Here is a 7,751-nt window from a genome sequence, read left to right on the forward strand (position 1 = left end):
GCCTGCCTGTGGCAGGAGGTCAGGCTAGATGATCTGTTTAGGTCCCTCCTGACCCTAGCTACTATGAAACACTGTTTCAACTCGTTTTGAGCTTGAAACCGCAAAATTGAAATGAAATAGAGAGCTTCAAAACAGCCTCGAAACAAAATGAGGCAAGTCAAAACATTTCAAATTTTTCTAAATGTTTTGAGTTTCAAAGCTCAAGCTGGGCTTGCCTGCAGGGAAACAGAAACTAAAGTAAGGAGAGGGAGGGGGAGGGGGGGAAGGAGTGCTCTCATTACTGACTGTGTAGCTGGCCAGTGACTGTCATCCTTTTGTGAGGTCTCTTTCAATCCCAGTGCTCTGGGGAGGGATGGAAAAACTGCATAAAAGGCAGCATTGTTTGAACTGCCCTGCTTTCTGCATTGGTGTCTGTTGAGTGAGGGCACACCTTAACACACACACACTGTCACCCACCCATGTCACGAGTTTTGCTGGTCAGCTGCTAGAGGTGCAGGGCCCCAGAACCCAGACTCCCCCTGCACCTATCTCCTTGACAGCTGGCAGGTTTTGTGGTCACAGCAGGGCCTAGCAGGCCTGCAGTTTTCACCACCCTGTGCCCCAAGACAGACACTGTTCCACAAGCACCCATGTCACGAGTTTTGCCTGTCAGCAGTCAGAGGTGCAGGACCCCAGAACCCAGAAGCCCCTGTACCTATCTCCTTAAAATCTGGCAGGCTTTGTGGCCTCAGCAGGGGCTAGCATGCCTGCAGTGTTCACCCTACTGTGCCTTAACACATACAGTGTCACTCATGGCACGAGTTTTGCTTGTCCGCATCTTGAGGTGCAGTTTCCCTCAAACCCCTGCACCCATCTCCTTGAAACTTGGCAGGCTTTGTGGCCTCAGCAGGGGCTAGCATGCCTGCAGTTATGACCCTGCTGTGGCTTAACACCTACACGTGACGTGAGTTTTTTGCTTTCAAGAATTTGAGGTGTAGTTTTCCCCAAACTGCTGCACCTATCTCCTTGAAACTTGGCAGGCTTTGTGACCTCAGCAGGGGCTAGCATTTCTGCAAGTTCCATACAAATCAGGGCAGAAATAGCAAAATTATAGGCTGTTTTGAGCTTCCCCATTATAGCCTATGGGCAAAACATCGAAACGGTGAAACTGTTTCGACAAAACAAAACGGAACCACAGTTTTGAATCGAAACAAAATTTGAAACAAAATGCTGTTTTGTCAAAATGTCAGAACACAAGTTGAAATGGAACGCTGCTGTTTTGCACAGCCCTGGTACTCATCAACGCCCATTAAATTTCCCTGGCTAGTAAGAGGAAAAAGGAGTCATCTTTTTCTTTCTCTCTTTTGATAGTGAAATAAAAGTGGGAAAGGAGTGGGAGTACATGAAGCAGGAAGGAGAGGAGCATGATGACCTCCTGAGGTGCTTTCCAGCCCTACTTTTCTATGAAGTTGTGAACACCAAAAATATCACCAGGCAAGGCGATTTGGTGTCTAACCCATTTGTTCCTCTTTCTCATATCATGTAGAACGTCTTGCCACCCATTTCAGGAGAAGACCCAAAAGTAGTAAGAAGCATCTAGATGTGTATACCCTTCAGACCTCTTCCATGATAAGCAACACACCACAAATAGTAGATTCAGTACTGCAATATCTGATGTGACTGAGTGATTTCTAGGGAGACAATTACAGGGACAGAAGCTGGGGCAATGGAAAGGCCACTCTATAATAATTTTATTACAGTAATTACCATTTGAGTGGCTAACCTCTATGTTAAGTTTCAGCCCACCATGATTTCAAGCAGCTGAGATAGTAAATCCCTGTATAAGATGGTTCATAATGCAAATATCAATGAATACTTAACTAGAGTAGATTGGTCCTATCAGGTGCCACAGTAGTATTAAATTATGAAGTAATGAGTTGTATAATATCTGCAGCTCAGGTTGCAAAATGCACTTGATCTCTGCCCAAAGGCATGCTACATCATCAGGAAGGAAGGGACAATGTGCCCTATTTAAAGAATATCTGGAAAGAAACTGCCAGGATGATAAAAAAAATCCTTCAGTGCAAGCAATGATGCAAGCTCATAATTGACCTAAAAAAATATGAGAAAACAAACCAAGAAAAGTCTGCAGTAAAGGTCTGAATTATTTTGTTCTGTGGTAACAATAAGATAGAAGCATAAAATGAACACTTACAATTCATTATGACATGAAAGCATGTTCTAGCATATTGCCACAACTGCAATATTTCAAACAAATGAGGGACTGAAGTTCAACTCTCTCCTCTTGTATGACTACCAAGGGTCAAAAGTAAAGAAACTGAAGATCAGTAAGCTTTTCCCAACCATCTGCAGGGTCAGTAACTAATGGCCCATGGACTAGATCCAGCCTGTGGAGCCAGAGGGTTTTGGCAGCGTTTTAGCAACAGCGGGGGGTTTCAGCAGTGTTCTGGCAGCCAGGACCTTTACCTGCACCTTGGCTGGGTGATAGCAAGAAGCTGCAGCAGTGGCAACAGGCAAGTCACAAGTGCTGGTTGAGCCCTCAGCCCTGAGCTGGGTTGTTTTGACCTGCCACATATTAACTGTCGCCAACCTTGATGTATAGCACAACGTACAACTTAAATTTCATAGATTTTCACAGTTTCATAGCGGTTAGGGTCGGAAGAGACCAATTAGATCAAGTCCGACCCCCTACCCTGGGCAGGAACGAGCGCTGGGGTCAGATGACCCCAGCCAGGTGTCTGTCCAATTTCCTTTAAAGTACCTTCAAGGAAGGGGACAGCACCACCTCCCTTGGAATCTTATTCCACATTTTGGCAACCCTCACTGTAAATAATTTTTTTTCCTGATGTCCAATCTGAATTTGCTCTCTTCCAGGTTGTGGGCATTATTTCTAGTTACCCTGACAGGCGACTGGGTCAACATTGTATCTCCTATTTCTTACTACCTCCCCTCCCCACGATGAGTTTGTAGGCAGCCACAAGATCACCTCTCAGTCTCCTTTTGCGGAAGCTGAAGAGGTTCAGGTCTCGCAATCGGTCCACATAGGGTTTTTTCTTTAGGCTTTTAACCAGACGAGCGTCCCTCCTCTGAACCCTCTCCAGGCCATCCACATCCCTCCTGAAGTGCAGCACCCAAAACTGGATGCAGTACTCCAGCTGAGACCTAACCAATGCCGCATAGAGGGGAAGTATCACCTCCCTAGACCTGTTTGTGATGCACCTACTTATGCAAGAAAGGGTGTAGTTAGCTATCCCTTTCCTCAGTTGTGCTACTTAGAGTGGTACTCCCAGGCTGTAGGAGTGTTGATGATTCTTCCTCCCCAGGTACAACACATGACACTTATCCTTGTTAATCTGCATCCTATTTTGTCAGAGCTCAGTGGAAAAACCTGTGGAAAAGCTGAATATGGTTGTACTTGAAATATATATTTTGGTAACCTTCCTAAGAGTCTGTGTTATCTGGATAAAGCACCTAATGGCATAGCAGCAGTGCAGCATGATCTAATCACTGAGAAATGTAACTCCTCTGGGCCAAATTCCATTCTCCATACTTCTGCGGCCCCTAACAGAATTACACATAAGACGGGTTTATTTGGTTAATTACACCTTAAGTAGTAACCTAGCCACATGTTCAATCAATGAATGGTATGATACAACAAGGAATAAGCCACAAAGTTATTACACAAAAAATGTGTAATAACTTTGTGGATGGTTCCTATCATGACTTCAATCAAATTCATAGCCAGTGCCTAGCCTCTGGAGCACACAGGAACCTTTCAAAACTCCTGTGTGTTCCAGATGCTGGAAGGCCACTCAGCTGATTAGGGCTCCCAGCCTCAAGAACACACCATGTACTCCCATGGTTGGGAATCAAGCTTGCTACTTGTTGGGGCAGGAGAAGTCCAGCATCATGCTCTCCCTGCACTGGCAATATGGTGCAATGTGATCTGATGTGACATCCAATAATGGCACTTCCTGCGATGTGCAGCACATCAGGAAGTAAAATTGTTGGGATCACACATCAAACCCCATAACATCTTTACTTTAGGTCACAGACAGAAATGACAATTTTCATTCAATCTGGCCACAGAAAGTGAGCGATGTATAGCTGTGATCAAACACAAGTATGTGGCTGCAGACCACTTTAAAAATGGCATGAGGTGTCAGATAAAGAAGTTTCAAAACTTAGCATATTCTATAACTTGTGTCTGCGCTGCCTTCTAGTCTGTCACTGTTTTCAGAATGGGAGCAAGGAAAGGGAGTGGAGGGAGTTCAGTCTGGGTGTTTTTCAGCCCCTAATGGAGGGTGGAGCAGGTATATTTGAGTGCCCCCCCCACAAGGTGGGGAAGCTCCAATTCACCCACCCCACTCTCCAGCACCAGTTGGGGAACCCCTAGAACAAGTTCCCCCTGCTCCCTTGTCCCCCTCCCATTCTGAAACAGGGACAGGCTGGAAGGGAGGAAAGGCCAATGGTAGCGTATGTAGAAAAAACATTTAAAGCTGTGCCTAAGGCCAAATCGGTGATTCTCTGAATCGGAATCAAATCTTCAGATTCAGATTCGGCCGAATTGAATCAGGACAGTAATCTGAATCAGCGAATCGATTCACTGTATGTTCATGGAACTGGGGCCTCCACTGTAAACTCTTTAGTGCAGAGACTATTTCAGTATTAAAGGGAATCTCACTAAGGTACATATTAGGCATACTGTGACACTAATATTCTAAGTAAAAATAATTATAGCTCCCTTTACTTTGTTGTTCTCCTCTGTAAAATATGGATTATAATATGTACTTATATAAATATTCCTTTATTGTGGTATTTTTGCTGCTATCTTACTCTAGTATGGTCGGAAAGCTGAGATTTGACTTAGTTCATAACTTCCACCACAACCATATGTAAGAGACTTGAGTATCTATTTAGAGCTCTCAGTTTGAATCAGTTAAGCATCCTTTCCATAATAGATGGAGAGCCATAGGGAATGGCAAATTCTTGCTTCATGTTTATGAACTGTACTCTAATCCCTTACTAAAAACAGCCTCTCTTTCTAAATCAAAAAATCCCTGCAGCCTGACTCTGAAAGAAAGACAAAAAGACAGATTAAAATTAGCTATGGTGACCTTCTGTATTAAGTTCAAAAGAGAATTTATATGGACTATATCTACAGTAGGTATAAATCCCCCCTGACTTTATTGATTTCCAGAAAGTGGTACTGATTTTTTCACTAATCAAGCATCATGGGTGATACATGGGCCCACTGAAGTCAATGGGAGTTTTGTCATTGACTTAAACAAGATCAGGATTACATACTGCACACAATACTTTTCTGTTAATATATAGTTGATCCTCCCATCCTGTATAATAGCCATAGGGCTCTGTGAAGCACTATGCCACTGCAGTGGTGACTTAAATTCAAGTCACAAAAAGAACAGCATCTCCATTATCTGCTAGAATTGAAATTGATAGTGAATCAAGAATGTACTGCATACCTGACACAGTCAAAAGTGGGTATAGTATATGCTACACACCTGTGTTATAAGTTTAATTATAATGTGTAGGGAGGGAATGAATGGATATCCTGTTAATGGAGAAAGATAGGGATAAGTGTGCAAATGTTTTTCTATTTTCACTTCTCTCTTCTAATAGTAAGATTTATATTATGTTTTCTAGGCATGTTCAGGTATATCTTGATACTGTGTGCACAAGAGAAGCTCTGTGTGAAACCTGTAGCCTCATTCAATTTTTAATTACATTTTTACTTGTAATTCACACTGTGCTTCTGCTGCTATCGAGGAATAATAGGGAAGCCCTCCTGTGGCTATTTTAACATGTTTAAATTCCTGTGAAGTGTACCAGAAGTCTGTGAATGTTAGTGAAGGATGTGCCTGCTTTATATTTTCAAAGACTGCTCCTTCAAATTCTGTTAGAATTCTACCCTTTATCGCAATGCCCATTGTCTCTTTCTGGTAATTAAATTATAGTTTTATTTATTCTAGCTATTTTTGGATTTCTAGACTGTCTTAGTTTGAAAGGTTATAAACACTTGAAAAAGCTCTTTAAAAGGGAAATGTTCTGTCATGTTAAGTGATCAGTGGAACCTGCACTTTCACCCAGGCTCTCTTATACTTTTAAAATCTCTAAGTGGCATTTGGGCTTGGATGCCTAAGCCCATGTCTTTGTGGCTTTCCTGCCAAGCCTGGGACTGGCATGAGGAAACAAGCACCATTTATTTACTCCCCTCCATGCTTGCTCAAGGCTGGATATCTGGCACCATGGACTACTTAGAATGGTCCCAAGTACCTGACAAATCCTAAGTATCAGGCAGTGTTTTGTGGGTTTAGTTTAATGCAACCCTGACCACATGCCCAGAGTCTCTCTGTCATGGCAATGCTTCTTGACATGTGTTCAGGCCTGGAGTAAGCCAGCCACACTACCTAATTTTTATAATTTTGGACATGCTGACTGGGAATAAGTAGGTATGGCACCCTTTTCAGTAACATTCTGGTCTTGCCATGGAGGCAACATAAATATGAACTGGCCTTTTAGTATTGGTAGAAGTGTATAAAATCTATGAAGTTCAGTTGAATTACTTGTACTTACAGCTAAGTATCTGCTGAGCTGCTTTGCTGGATATAGGCTTTAATGCCGAGAACTTGGGAAGAATTCAATTCTTCTAGAGCACCTGTAAGAAAAGAAGTTTGGTTGTTTTTTTTTTCACTTAGTCTCTTTTGATTAGGAAATAAAACTAAACCTAAAATCTTAACTGGGTGGCAGCTGTGCCATATTGGATTTCAGAAAGCATAATAAATTGCAGTATGCTACATTTCATACAACAAGACCATATGGACATTAAGGTTCACTGCATTGTCATTGATCTAGTGGCCTCTGACAGAGTTACTCTGAAAATACTTCATCATCTTTAGTTTCCCAAGACTGGAAAGTTAGGCACCAAGACCAGTTATCTTCTTTCCTGACAGTCTGAAAAATATTTTAGGAAACATAGTTCCCACATCTACAAAATTTTAAGGTTCATTCTCCTAACCACATTTTTTTAAATGTAACGTGCCTGAGCTGCCTGCACACAAGGAAGCAGGCACAGTAACTGCATTTGCAAGATGCACAGATGTATGCAAAATACCCATTTCACATCCATAGTTTTCTCTTCCGCAGTAACAAATATTAATGTAATACAGACAATGATCAGTTTGCCCTGCCCCTTGGTTAATAGCCACTAAAGTTTTCCCCTATTTGGGTCCTTCCCTGTTCTTTCAGTACTTCAGTTGGGACTTTTCTTTTCCATGTTTGTCTTCTTCCCATTAAAGAGGTTGGCTGCTTTCTCCACAGAGGTTGCTTTTGTTCCAAGAAAGATCATCTCTAGTCCCAATGAAAGCTTCTTCCGGCCCCCTCCTTTCTTGAGGGACGTCTTCATTAGGAGATTCTCCTGTAGCTTAAATATGTTCTTGAAATCATACTTTCTGAATGTGAAATCTCCATTCTAAGGGGAATAAAATATTTCAAATAATGCCTCCTACCCTGATTTAATTCTGTAAGTGTCGCCTTCTAAAGAATAGAACAAGAGCAGTCAAGATAATCAGACTGCTGATGTGACCAGAAAGGTTTTCAGGATAAAAGAATTAATGTCATTCTTGGCATCACAGTCAAGGTAAAAAAAAAAGATATTATAATAGTACCACTTTCTAATGGGCTCTGTCTGCCAGATGTGAATAGTACTGTAGACTGTTTTATAGAACACA

The 7,751-nt window shown here is 42.1% G+C and overlaps 1 long non-coding RNA gene across 1 annotated transcript in view; it reads right to left on the reverse strand.

Moving 5' to 3' along the window:
* LOC102373502 overlaps nt 1-7,751 on the reverse strand; it is a 26,170-nt gene that overhangs the window by 13,230 nt on the left and 5,189 nt on the right. Inside the window, exon 3 of the long non-coding RNA XR_324764.2 lies at nt 6,598-6,679. This is a non-coding gene — a long non-coding RNA (uncharacterized LOC102373502). The remainder of the gene's footprint in view (nt 1-6,597; nt 6,680-7,751) is intronic.

This window comes from Alligator sinensis, unplaced genomic scaffold (assembly GCF_000455745.1).
Source record: "Alligator sinensis unplaced genomic scaffold, ASM45574v1 scaffold700_1, whole genome shotgun sequence".
Classification (NCBI taxonomy): Eukaryota; Metazoa; Chordata; order Crocodylia; family Alligatoridae; genus Alligator; species Alligator sinensis.